We start from the raw sequence: 13,736 nt of genomic DNA, 5'->3' as shown, positions 1-13,736 counted from the left end.
AATGTTTAAAATTGTGCTTTTCATTAGACTTCCTGCAATTTGCTTTTGTCAGTTGAATATTGAGGGAGAAACAAAACAAAAATGGAAATCAGCTTGACCAAAGCTAAGTTATTTTTAAATTTTAATATTTGTGGGAGCAGCTTTTTCCCATCTCTGGTACTTATGTTGGAAATAATACTGGGTTTTGCTTTGTAACAGTCCAGGGAATATGTTAAACTTTGACTTACATATCATAAGCATGTTCAGATTTTTGGTTTTGCAATTGAGACCAGCTTTAAATGACGTGAAATTTCAGGAAAACTGATCAGACAAATAGATTTAAGGACCACCTTTTTAAGAATTTACCAATAAAATCCAGAAGCAGAAGAAAGAACAGAATTTTCTACTTTAATTACTAATTCAATACAATCTCGATATGCACTCTTATAAAGCTTATGTAGCAGGGAGGTTTTGCAGCTTCCCATGTTGGAAGGGAAAGAAAATGTAGGAGAAAATGCAGGGGCTAAATTATAAAATTGCTTTTATCATCACAAACATAAGGTTCTGATAGAGAAAAAAAAACCAGGCATATAAGATTTTCCAAAAAAACATCAAAGCAATACAATTTCTCTGCATTGTGAAATGCCTTGCACAGGCATAGTGGCATAGATAGGCAGGCACAAGACAGAAAAAAAAATTATGAGCACTGTCAATCCTCTTGACTGAAATCTTAAGGCAATGACTGTCTGGGGTCAGGAAATATTTTTCCCTCTTTCTTCCCTTTACAGAGGTTTCAGAATTTATTCAAAGTTATTTATTTATCTTGAATCCTTGAACATTTAAGTTAATGCTAAATTTAGCAAGTTGAAGTAATTTCAAAAAAAGTATTATTGCTACCCATAGAAAAGAAACAGAAAGTTAAAATGGAAGTAGTGCCTAAATATCAGAACCTCAGAGAGACATGTAGTAATATTTCAGCAGTTTCAGATGAAACTAGCTTCATTCACCAAACCCTAACTATGTGACTTCCACGGCTCTACCAATGTACTGACAGTTTACATTTTTCTACTCAAAGCTAACTGGGTTCTTACTTGCAAAACTTTAAATAGAGAATTGATGATGTAGCCGGTCTTTTCCATCTCTGAGTACTATGATAATAACCATATGTCCACTCTTCTGTAGTTAAAGGCAGACATTCAACTGATGACAAAATGAAAAATGGAACGAAACGTGATATAATTCACAGATGAAAGAGATGCTGTTAATATTTTGATTATTGTGGTACAGCATCAGTTATATACTGTAATTTTCAATATTCCATGGGGGTTTTTTTAACCAGACACATTTCACATATATAAAGGATGTGAATACCCATGCCCTGATTTTGGACACAGACCATTTTGAACTGCTGGCTAGTAAATGTGTTTTGGGAACAGAAATTCTCTGTGGTGAAGACTGCAGTTTTCCAAATGGAGCTAGCTACTCATCCAGTATTAAGTTGTAAATCTCTCTTTCTAGACAGACGAACTGTGTTCCTATAGATAAATTAATGGCTTTCTAACCATTTAGAATATTCTACAGAGCCCTAAAATAGGCTACCAACTAAAAAAAAAAAAAAAAGAAAATACAAAATCAATTAGAAATATAATAATCAGCCACCACAAGCAAATAAAATATGAGTTGCACAAGCTGAAAATAGATGAAAATTTTTTTTATAGTGCCTTTAAAACGCATCACGAAGGGACAATGTGTTAATGGTTTGGATCTATTCCACAGAATAAACTGTTTTTCTAGTGATAAATCAGTGACAAAATTAGCAGCAGGACTTACAAAAATCAGTAGATGCAGACAGAATTTTTACTTATACTGATGAAATTATGGATTTAAAAAAAACAGATTTATTATTCATTTCCATGCACCAATTCTTTAAATAGATAATTTCCATTAAGTATAAAATTCTTGCTAAAGTTTTGAAGGAGATCTTGGCTTTTGGGAAGGAGGTTGGACACACTGCAGTTCCATGGCATATGTCAGTCAAAGGGCCAACACCTCTATTTTAGACAGCCTTTAACTTTTTCACTGTCCAATTATAACAAGGAACTGGAGCTGTCATTGTCTGTGAAGTGATTTCTGACAAATAACTGAAGTACTGCTGTGTTCTTCAGTTGTGACAATTGTTATTTTTAGGGGTAAGGGAAGGAAAAGAAGGTGTTGCAGTTATTTTACTTGGATACAAGACAGTTTAAACAGTGAAGCAGTAGTTTTATATGGATAATCCATTATGCAGGTCTAAAAATAGCAAGGTCACATCAACCAGATAGTTTTAATTAATGTACTTTAGTACTAAGAGCAGCAATTTATGGACGATCACATTCTTTGTAGAATGAAGGGGTCATTCAAAGTATGTGTGCGTACGTGTGCACACAACTGAAGCAAACTGCATTCCTTCTTTTTAAGTTCTTCCCAGACTGGCCCAGGATTGCAGCACAGCCTTAAGCAATTTGAAAAATGTGTGTTTTGTTAGTCAAGATTAATAGACTGTTTTGAGATATTTACACCACAGTACTGTGACACCTGATGTTGAATTTCCCTCCTTCAGGGATGGTAAGAAACAGGAGGAAGGACAGAGCTTTTTCTTTTCTTTCTTTTTTTTTTTTTTTTTTTTAAAGGAACTCTTTTTCTGCACTTCCTGACATCATCTTCTGTGCTTCAGGGGAGAACATTTACTTCCACATATCAGCCCAGCTGCAGAAATTCCCTGACTATGAAATGATGCCTGAAGTTTTTGCAGGAAGAAACAACGGGTTTTCTAAGGATGATATTTTTTTGATTCCTTGATTTAGACAAAGAAATTAAAACCATTACCAGCTTTTGAAGTAAATCAAGAAGAGAAATCCAAGAAGTCTCCCTGAAAGCAAATAATATGTATTTTTCCTTACTGTGCATCACCTGCTCATCTTCGAAAACAAATCATCCATGGGAACATTATCCAGCTTAATGACAAAGAGAAAATGGAGGAGTGGGTCAAGAAACTCCTCTGGAATTTCAACACACCTGACTAGGTATGAAGGTGTATTATATGCATGTGTTTGCAGCTTAAGGGGGGAAAAATCAGTTGCTTCTAGGAAGAGCTGAATTTAATAAGAATTCCTATTTTGCTTTGGGATAACATCTTCCATTGATTTAATCCCTTCTTGTACCTACTTGGATCGTATGAGGTAGTCGTGGTTTTCATTTTACATTCAAGTCTACAGTTTGATGAATAGCTATTGTCAGCTTTACTTCACCCTGACCAGTGGCTGCAGCAGTGGGGGTAGGCTAGGGTCAAGGAGATGGCCTCAAATAATCTTCTACAATTTTCCTATCCCTATCCCTACCCCCCTTTCCTTAAGCCTTCCTTTCTTTCTCTTTTTTTCTTCTTTCTCTTTTAGTGCCCCATATATCTTGTTGCTTTCTGAGGCTGGATGAACTCTAACTAGAAATGACAGATCACTTGATATGTCATACCTTATTGTTTGTTGCACTCTTATGACGTTTCCAGCATCTTCTTTCAAAATCATCCCAACTCCGAAGTATATGTTTCTAATTTGTATTACAGAAAAATCCTGCCTATTTTATTCATTCAGGTGTTTGCCTTTGGTTCAATGGATTATTTACAGTGTATTGGAATTTTCAACCACTGACTCCATGATTTACTACACAGTCCTATTACTATATTAAAATACTTGTAAAACCTGGCCTATTGATAGCATTTGGTTGAGGCTGATTTTGTCTGAAAGTTTTTGGCCAAGAAAGTTACAGCTCTCCCCAGATTAAAAGTAGGGATAAATTCACTGCTCTAGGTACTGGTAGTTTTCAATGAGAAACCAAGAACAAAAGGAGAAATATTACATAAAGCGTGGAGAGGTAGGGGTAGGAAGCGGAGAAAGTATTAGTTAAGGAAAATGACTGGTTAGAGGAGTTAGATACCGGGAGTTTGAGACTGGAAATTCAGAAGGGTAAGGGTTGGGCTTGTTTGGTGAGAGGGTTGGGAGGAAATGACCAAGCAAGTAAGAGTGGGCTGGATAGGTAAGACAACAGCGCAAAGGGCTGGAGTGTGTGAAGGCCTGAGCCCAGCAAAGAGCACTCCTCTCCAGGACCAGAAAGGAAGACAGCATTTCTGAGTCTCGGCACCCTCAAAGGCAATCTTAATTGTGCTATCCTTTAACTGTTGAGCGCCTTGAGTTTACAAGCCGCATGTTCTGTTAGCAAAGAATTTACGAGGGTCAGGCTGTCCATTACTGTGACATCATATTGCATGTGCCAATTCAGCCCTGCAAGTCATGAACAGTTACACTGAGGTATTATGGGATGGATCAAAGCTACTTCCAAGCAAATTTTTCAAATACTGTGAGAAGTTAAATGAGAAAATTTGCTTTCATTTTTGAGGAAGAAGCAAATATAATCCCCCAACAAACCTACAGAAGTCACCAAAGACATTATTCCCTTAAGCCCACTGAGCAAAGGATTGCAGCATAATAGTGCTATATCATTAGAAGCATAAATAACAGATGACTTTCTTAATTTAATGTGAATTGCTACATATATGGATCATTACGCCTTTATTAAATGTATCTCAGAAAGATATATATAAAATTCATACAAGAATTCATCATTCAGAAGTCTGTTTTCATAGTCCTTGGAGTTTGGAATTGTACCACCTTTGTTCCTCAGTATCTGTTTTCTTCTACCTGACAACACAGACATTTCCTTCTTACCCAAGCCCCCTCCAGTCATCGCAGCTGTTCTTGCCTCTTTAAAAAAGAGGTAAGGTATGTGGTACTGATTTGTTAACAGGTGTCTGTACTGACTTGGTCATAATAATGCTGTATGTACACTTTTCCTTTATTATAGGAAAGGGTGTGATTCATGGAGAAATTTGCAGTTACGGCCTATGGTTTCTCAGTATTTCCAAATCCAGGAGCTATGGTCTTGACCATGTCGCCACAACAATTTTAATTTACAGCCAATTAAAATTAGACTAAACTTCATTATTAATTTCACTTTGCAATATTCTATTTGCATGTATATCTATGTTTTTGGTTTTTTATTTAAATGACTGAGGTTTTCAGACCTAATAATGGCACCAAATCATCCAAGAGAACACAATGAGAAACACTACATTCAAAATGTCTTGGAATTCCACTGCTTGGCAAAATTATGTCATGTTATTTGTTGCAAAGCAAACTAACAAACAATAAAATGCATCAGAAAGGTTCAACATTAAAATAAGAAGTTTGGGCTGTGGAAGAAGTTTGTGTAATTTGTGTAATTCATAGAATCACAGAATGGTTTGGGTTGGACGTGAGCTTTAAACATCACCTGGTTCCAACCCCCCTGCCATGGGCAGGAACACCTTCCGCTAGACCAGGTTGCTCAAAGCCCCATCCAACCTGGCCTTGAACATTTCCAGGGATGAGGCATCCACAGCATCTCTGGGCAACCTGTTCCAGTGCCTCACCACCCTCATTGTAAAGAATTTCTTCTTTATATCTGATCTTAATCTCCCCTCTTTCAGTTTAAAACTGTTGCCCTTTGTCCTGTTGCTACAGACCCTGGTAGAAAGTCTCTCTCCATCTTCCTTATAAGCTTGCTTTAAGTATTGAAAGGCTGCAATAAGGTGTCCCCTGAGCCTTTTCTTCTCCAGGCTGAACAACCCCAACTCTCTCAGCCTTTCCTCATAGGAGAGGTGTTCCAGTCCTCTGACCATTTTTGTGGCCTCCTCTGGACCCGCTCCAATGGGTCCATGTCTTTCTTGTACTTGCAACTCCAGAGCTGGACGCAGCATTCCAGATGGGATCTCACGAGAGCAGAGTGGAGGGGGACCATCACCTCCCTCGACCTGCTGGCCACGTTTCTTTATATGCAGCCCAGGGTACAGTTGGCTTTCTGGGCTGCAAGCACACATTGCTGGCTCATACCTGATTTTTCATCCACCAGTACTCCCAGGTCCTTCTCCGCAGGACTGCTCTCAATCCATTCACCACCCAGCCTGTACTGATACTGGTGACTGCCCGGACCCAGGTGCGGGAACTTGCACTTGGCCTTGTTGAACTTCATGAGATTCACATGGCCTACTTCTCAAGCTGGTCAAGGTACCTCTATATGGCATCCCTTCTCTCAAGTGTATCAGTTAGATGAGCAGCATTGCCTTGTGGCATAAAAAAGGGGCTCTTTAAGATCAGACCCACAGAACTCCTTAGAGACAGACCTAAAGCAGACCTAGTTTAAAGAGTACACTAGCCACTGTCAGGACTGGGATTTAAGGATGTACATAAACAAATGTAATAAACAATAACTTGCATGCACACTGAACAAATTGTATTTTTATATACAAATGTAGCTGTGCCTATGTACTAACCAGTAAGCATCCCTATCAGGCTCAAACAGCCTATGTAAAAATGCTGATATTCAGAACAGAAGCAAAAGGATTACTGGGAAATAAAAGAAAGATAATTGGCTAAACGTATCCCTGAGGCCTGCACAATAAGCACCATTATCTTATCGGGTAAGTAAAATACCAGACCCTGTTCATTCGAACTACTTGATGAACTAGCTGCAGTTCTAGCTAGTTTAGGGAGATAATAGGGAGCTGATAATTGCTGCCTATAAAAACTAATGTTTTTATGCAGATTCTCTCCTGCAGCCAATTGCTACAGAGAGCGGAACTGTTGAGCAGCTAGCTGCACTTTCTGATTCTGAGGAACTGATCTGTTGCAGCTTTGGTCCAGGCAAGAGCAAACACAGGCAAGGAGCTGCTTTAATTTATGCCACTGTCAGAGTCTCTCACGGTCTCTCTACCACTGGAGTTCCTCCCTGCCACAACCTTTCATGCTCTGACTAGGGATTTCCCATGCAAAAATATATATATGCACAATGCACAGATGGTTTGCATATGCGCAGTAGGCTTAACGTATCTGATTTACTGTGTATGCACAGACCATCTGTGCAGCACATGTGCAGCAGGTCTGATGTGTACTGGACACATTGGACTTACTGTGCATGTGCTACACAGTTAATCTGCACACACACAGTAGCCACAGCTCTGACTGAGTTGCCAGACATCCAGATGGCCAGAGTCCTTAAATCCCTTCCAGAGAAAAACTGAGGATGGAATGAGGACGTTTGGGTTTTTTTTTCTGGTGTATATCATAGCTTATCCTTTATTCTCAAATGTAGGAGCATATTAAAGTGGATACTCCACCTCATCATGTTTTAGTCTAACAAAGAAATTCCCATACACAGAGGGCAATTCCCTTCTGGTCATGTATGTTTCAAAACTGGCTACAGAAAACAAAACAGAGCTGTGATAAAGATTCTTCTCCGTAAACTTTTACAGAACAAGCAGATCCATAACAAGTGAACTACACAGGCTTCTCTTAGTGAGGATTGGCAGCCACTTCAGAATTTCTAACTATAAACAGCCTTTCAATGTGGAAATTTTTAATTTATTCAGGTTAATGCTCAGACAACTCAGCAACCCAGATCGACCGCATGTCACAATCTCAGGAGGAGAGTTAGTCATCTCAGGCCAATCCCTGTCATTTGGCTAACTGAGATTCAGTGTCTTAGGGAGCACGTGTTGCTTTGTTTCCCATCATTCAGACTGTGAGCTAATAACACTGTCCCTAATGTATGTTTTTGGCAAATTTCCCTCCAATAACTGTTCCCTAAAACTAAGATGCAAACTTAGAGATGAAAATAACTTATCATCACGCCCACCAGCATTTTCAATAATGGTAAATGTAAATTGCAAACACAATGTCAGTTACAGTATGTGGAGAATTTATCTAAATACTACTTAATTGATAGCTTTGCACTGATACAGGGATATACGGGAAAGCAGAATTAAAAAATAGATGCAGAAGATTCAGGTGAATGCCACCAAGAACACAAAAAACTGGTTAAGCCTCATCAGCTAATGTTGGGATTTCCAATGTAATCCAACAAAAGCCAAAATCTTCCAGCTGCATTGTTGATGTATTAACTCTTGCCAGCCTCCTCAGAAGCTGGCTGCCTTACCCACTAGAAGAGAGCAAGCTAACACAATTTTTATCATTATATACAATTTTGCAAGTGTATTGAAGATTTGAAGTGCTGTGAAAACTGCTGCTTATATTGTATTTGGGTACTTGACCTGTGGGAGAAAATGTTATCTGTGTGTGCCTCTGAAGTCTGAGTACCCTTCACTATACAGAACAGCATGTCTTAAAAGGCTCTTGTCTCTTCTAAACTGGTTTGCCACTCCATTCTTTTACCTCACCCACATAATCTCCATTCAAATCACAATTTATGTATTTCAGAATATATTGCCTAATTAGCACTATATCAAAGCAACTTCTTGTAATAAACAAGCTCCGTTAATAAGAAAAACCTATATTGTAGCTAGACGCTGAAATGTCAGACTTATTTTATCCTACAGTAAAGAAAGGAAAATCTGTAGGTGGAAAAAACATGCTAGATTTTTTTTAGTTGCTTTCATTACTGTGTCTAATCACTTATGAACACTTAAAAATATAAATTTCCTCCAAATTCTTGCTCAAAAATAGAAGGTAATGAATGAAAGCTGGAGGTTTATTCACATAATCTGTGAGCAGCAACAGGCAATGACTTGCAAAACAGGATAATTTACTAGTACTGAAACTGGCAGTGGGCGTAACATACTTGGCACATTTTTAATATCCTTAGCATATTTTATTTCAATCTTGTTAAAAGGATATGCTGTAATTGATCTGCTTTTAGTGACAGTATTGAAGAATATTGCCAGAAGTTGTAGCATGTATCAACACAAAAGGACGGCAGAATTAAAAGATGCCTATTAAAATTGATTAGACCCTTCAGTAGTAATTACTATATATGATATATTATTCCCAAATAACTTGATACCTATACATTTTCACTGCATTCTACAACATCTTTGTATATTGCATCTTAGTAAAAAACACTGTTGGCTGAATTAAAAAAAAATTAGTGTAACAGATTGTACCTATATTTTCCAGAGATAATTTGGGTGATGTGGAGGATCCCTGCTGTACCCAGAGCTCCTAGCAGAATACTCACTGGTTCAGTCAAATCTCAAATTGTATGTGACACTAGACACTTTTTTGACAAATAAAAGGAAAAAAAATGTTAACAATATCAGCAGTAAGTTTGATCTAGTTTCAAATTTTGGTTTTAAAACAGATGGAGGCTTAAATACCTAAAAACTTGAAGGCTTTCATATTTGTGCATTCATAGATGGTATTGACAATCAAAAGTCAACTCCCTTCTCTTGAACCACTCTCCTAGGGATACCATAATGAATGGAATAGTGTATGTTTTAAAGTGACAGTCTCCTTTTTCCATAGATATTTTATGTATAATATTGAATATTCACTAGTGCAGAGAACTCAGCAAGAGTGGAACTCAGATGAGCAACATAACCACCTGGCAATATAACAATCGAGTTACTTGCTCACAGTCTTCAAACTTGTTTAAATATTTTATAGATTCCCAGTGACAGAACAGTCATCTCAGAATACTGGCTAGCTCACACGTATAAAAGATATAAATCTTGATTTCAATTCCCATTCTGAATCAGTTAAGGAAGGAGTTTGAGCCTGAATCTCTCATCTCTTAGGTCACCTTAACAATTAATGAAAATGCTTACATAAATTTGTCTCAGTTTTTCTTTTTTCAGGCACTCCACTTTGCACCTTAAATAGTAGTGCTCCAACGCCCAGGAGTAATATTAAAAAGTTTAATTACGTGAAAGTGGCAAGAAGTACACATGAGTGTGTTCTTTTGGTTCAGAGAAGACAGACTAGCCTTATCAGGACCTGCTGTACTCCTCCCTGGACCATGCTGTAGCACCATGGTCAGGTTTTAATTCAGCGGTCAGCGTGTCCCCAGGTGTGTGTGCGGATGAGGCAGGCTGTAGCCTCACCTCTTCCCTTCTGCTGCAGTCAGCCAGTCAGACTCCAGTCACCTGCCTTTGTGAGCCGGTATCTTCATCTCACTCCCCAAAAACCTCTGCGGTAGACCAGATGCCAGGTGCAAGAAAACACTGGTTAGATCATGCTGGTCTCAACTGAATGAAGAACAACAGATCTGTCCAGTAAAAAATATTTCTTTTAAAGTTTTCCATATTTACATGCTCACGGATCATCCGGAGCATGACATGGAAATGAACATACCTGCATAGAAAAACAACAGAGAAAGGGAACTGGCTTTAAGGAAGATGATCACAGTTATGTTTCATTTCAGTAACAGAAATCACACAATCATTCATTTGAAAACACTTGATATGTAGCTGAACAAATGTTTATTAACAGCAATTTGTTGAGAAAAAAAGCTTTAATATGAGGCAGGTAGGTCACCTCAGGAATATGTTTCTCTTCTGACAAGCTGTTGAGATTACTCACAATTTTTTCCCTGTCTTTTTTTTATTTTTTTCAGCAGAAGCAAATTTAAACAGGAAATCAAATTATGGCAGAAAGTATTTATCTTAAGAAAGCTCATTTTTTTGTTGTTTTTCCAAAAATCTGTGCTGCCAGTGGTCCCTAACTGCCCATAGAAGCTCATTGTCTAGGAGAGGCATCTTCTGTTCTGTCGAAGCAGAAATCACCATACCACATATTTTCTTTGTCATATACAGTAATCTTCTTAGCAGAAGCAATACCATTTTGCATGAGTAAGAGGAAATGTCTTTATCTAGTTTCATTGCCACTCAGCTTCCAGCATGGGTGATGAGCAGAACTCACATTTGAAATTTAGGTAATAGTTTCATTTGGCTGTTTACTTGATATTAATGAACTTCCAGTGCCTGTTTGCTTCCTATAAACTGGCAGTGTAGCAGACGAATGGACAAGCAAAAGCAAAATTTTAATGAAAAGTCAATTTACAGTAGCACCTCAATTGCTGACAGATTCAATTTTTATATGCTATTGCAAACTATAGTGCTCCTTTCACTGCTCATCCACTGCGTAAGCACTCAAGGGAGGGTATAAGAACTAACATAGAAGAGAGTAATAGATTTGGTATTCAAGGCTTTGGAAAAATTATTCCTGTTTGGCAGTCAGCAAGAAAAGAGATAATGGAAAAATGAGAGGGAGCCTAACAGATTTCAAGATTCTGTTTTAAAGAAGAATGTTAAGCATTTTCACTGACATTGATCCAACTAATGTATGTGGTTTCAAATGTTTAAATGCACTTAGAGACTCTGAGGCTGTCTTTATAAGCCCTTCAAAATTAAAGAACTGCTGCTGAAGTCTGGGGATTCATACATAGAAAGCTTGCAGGACCAAACACTATGACAGATGCATTTTGACATAGGAATGAAAAATAAAACAGAGACATAAAACCCAAATCACGAAGTACAATTTTTCCCTAGAATATGTAATGATAACTATATGTTCATAGGGGAAATTGGTTTTGTTTACAGCTCTAGTGATTCAATTAATCCTATATAATAATTAAATCCGAAACAAACCTTTAAAACTAAAAAGGAATCTGAGATCCCACAAACATCAAAATCTATGAAATCACATCACCTACGGTTTATACAATCAGCCACTGGCTTGTATGGATCTGATCCACCAAGGGAGATCATGGGATATGTGGAATAGCTATGAAAACCAGTATGGGATGGAGAAAGTTTTTTAGCAGGGCTGTGTTTCTCCCTGTACAGGCGGGCAGCCTAAAGAAAGGTATAATTTTGGCCCCTCGCTCTGTCTCCTTCACTGGGCTGGAGTTGCTCAGTAGGGAAAGAAATGCATGCCAAGTACAGTTTGGCTCCAGATTCCCCCGGAGCAAGGGGATAATCCAAGGACAGATCAGGAGTCTCACTGTGCAGCATCCTCCTCAGGGCTTCTAGCAAAGCCAGTTTATACCAAAGAAACCATTACATTAATTTTACATCAGTTAACGTTTCAACTTAAATTCTTCAGCTCCCTTAGTGGAAAAAAAAAATTTTTATTGTCATATAAAATGGCACAGGCACAGAATCAAGTGTTTGATAGGTAAATAATTTTCTTCTTTTTTAATAATCACAAATTCATTGATGAACATTTCAAATCAAATATCTAACGTAGAAAAAGAATAACACCTTATAAAGTAAAGAATATTACCTAAATAAAAAAACGAGCTTGCAAGAAAAGTGTTATCTCCTATTTTTGGAATTTCTATAGGATTCCTGTCTTGGCTGGATTTCAAGAATCTGTCTGTAGGTTGCATTCCTCAGCCTATCAGCCTTACAAATCAGAGTTAATAAAAGTCAATCAGTGATTGTTTAACTTGCCTGCTACTGCCTGAAGCAGAACTACAAGAGCTAAATGTGTGTTCACAACTCCACCAGGAGTTTCTGTCATCTAAGAACTCTAAGTGTATGACCTCATGGAAACTCTAAGAAATAAATATCCCACAACAGCTTCAAGAAACTTGCAGTTACTATGCATTCATGTTGACAAAATAAGTAATCATGCGTGAAGAATAGCAATGTTTTTATTTTCTGCCCTTAGAATAATTCAGTTAGAAATGAGAACTAATTGGTCAAAAGACCATGAATATTAAACAGTTGACAAGGAGAAACTAACAAATGCAATTAATTAGAAAATAGTAGGTTGATTGCCAAGTGAGAAGTTTTATAAGCAATATAGGGTTAAATTGTCATGTGCATTAATCAGGTTTACTCCAGTTGCAATTAGCTGTTAATACTAAGCTTCCTCATGTTTTCCGAATATCCTGACTGCCTTACAATGAATTGCTACATAGTTCTAACTTTGAACTTTCATTAGTGTTCATTCTCCTACATACTCAGTTATGGAATATTTTGTTTCATGAAGATGACTTCCAAATGCACTGAAGTCATTTGTTAATGCAAATTGTTTTTCTTTCAAGAAATCACATCCAATTTTTGCAGAGGGTGGAGAGAGCATTTTAAAATGTTAAATGTGAGGAGAAACACTGCAAGTAATTGCTATAGATACCAATCTGCGATCAACTTTCATTAATTTTGAAGTGAATTCGTAGTGTTATTTTTATAATAAATCAGTAATATCATCTTAATCTGTTGCTGTAATCCAGAACTTTGACCTGAGAATTAGTGAAAATGTTTTACTCATACAATGGGAATTGGAGTTAGCAAAGATAGTGATTTATTTTTAGTTCAGTCAGGAATTTTAGTTCAACTATTTTAGCACCAGTAATATGCATTTTCTTTCAAAAATACTAGCATTTCTACTCACCAATCTATGTTCTAAAATCTTAAAGCCATAAAAATTTGGAAGAAGGTCTGGATCTTGGTTCCACAATCAGAAACCTAATATTACATACAGTTTAACTTGAACTCTAACAAAACTAGATGCTTACCGTTTACAGTAACCTTAGCAGTGCAAGTGTGTGAGAGTGGGCAAGAATACAACAATTCTTCCTAATTTGTTCACTGTCTGCCTTCAAATATCAAGCAGCTTTTGCAACACGAGGGGTTTATGTGCCTAACACTGGGGATGCGGCACCATTGCAAAATAGTGTGGGAACCGTGGTAGGGGACTTGGCCAAGCAGGTATAGCCTTCGCCAGCCCAGCCCAGTGATACTATCAGTAGGGGAATAATTAGGCACATTTTACAGCATAATCTGAGTTCAATTTCTTAAACCACATGATATGCTGCTTCTATTTTTCAAAGCTCATGATGTATCATGGACTTGAGTCTAAAGAATATAGACATGAGAAGAGCTCAAG

The sequence above is a fragment of the Harpia harpyja genome, chromosome 3, assembly GCF_026419915.1.
Source record: "Harpia harpyja isolate bHarHar1 chromosome 3, bHarHar1 primary haplotype, whole genome shotgun sequence".
Lineage (NCBI taxonomy): Eukaryota > Metazoa > Chordata > Aves > Accipitriformes > Accipitridae > Harpia > Harpia harpyja.
This window is presented reverse-complemented; position numbering follows the sequence as displayed.